Raw genomic sequence first — 1,150 nt, forward strand, 5'->3', positions numbered from 1 at the left:
AGATAAGACGCAAGAGGGGGTGAAAGGTGTATCTACGTATGTGTGAGGTGGGAGCATGCAGGACTCTACACTTGCAAGGAGCGAGGCCGCTGCTTCGCATGTGTTGAAGTGACGCGGACGAAGGAGTGTTTCGATGGCAGTGAAGGAGTTCGGGAGGAGAGAACAACACACGGCCAACAGTCGAGTATTGCGTTCGCCTTCTTTCAAGATGCCCGTTTCGCTGCCGTGCAACACGGGCTCAAACGCCGCCGAAGCCGGAATGCCGCAGGCCCCCATCGCCTGGTGCGGTGCAGCGGGAGACACGCGTTAGAATGCTGCCGGCCCAGTCATCTGAGAGCGCGGCCCCTGCACCAAACTCTACCCAGCTCCGCTTCGCACGTCGCCTCACAGCCGCTCACATCATGCCGGTCCCCACCCCAGGTGCATGCAGCTCGGGGTGGCTCTCAGGCTCCGCACCACCAGCAAAGGCAGTGTGAGGGCCGGGGGAGCCGCGTCCGAGCCACGCTGACACCCCGCCCTCCGCGTGGACGGCACTAGTGTGTCTACTGCCGCAGGTCTCTCCGACGCAACGCCATCCACGATCTGGCACGGCCGACATCAGTAGCCATAGGTCGCCCTGGCCTCCCTGTGGTGTAGGCACTCGGCCCTGTCACCGCCAGGGGTGGCTCGGCATTTCGCGGGGGCTGCATGGCTGCCGGGCTTCCCACCACGGAGGGTGCACCGGGCCCTGATAGCATGCTGAGGTGGACACGCGTTAGAATGCTGCCGGCCCAGTCATCTGAGAGCGCGGCCCCTGCACCAAACTCTACCCAGCTCCGCTTCGCACGTCGCCTCACAGCCGCTCACATCATGCCGGTCCCCACCCCAGGTGCATGCAGCTCGGGGTGGCTCTCAGGCTCCGCACCACCAGCAAAGGCAGTGTGAGGGCCGGGGGAGCCGCGTCCGAGCCACGCTGACACCCCGCCCTCCGCGTGGACGGCACTAGTGTGTCTACTGCCGCAGGTCTCTCCGACGCAACGCCATCCACGATCTGGCACGGCCGACATCAGTAGCCATAGGTCGCCCTGGCCTCCCTGTGGTGTAGGCACTCGGCCCTGTCACCGCCAGGGGTGGCTCGGCATTTCGCGGGGGCTGCATGGCTGCCGGGCTT

This window comes from Leishmania donovani, chromosome 16 (genome assembly GCF_000227135.1).
Source record: "Leishmania donovani BPK282A1 complete genome, chromosome 16".
In the NCBI taxonomy this organism is placed as follows: domain Eukaryota; phylum Euglenozoa; class Kinetoplastea; order Trypanosomatida; family Trypanosomatidae; genus Leishmania; species Leishmania donovani.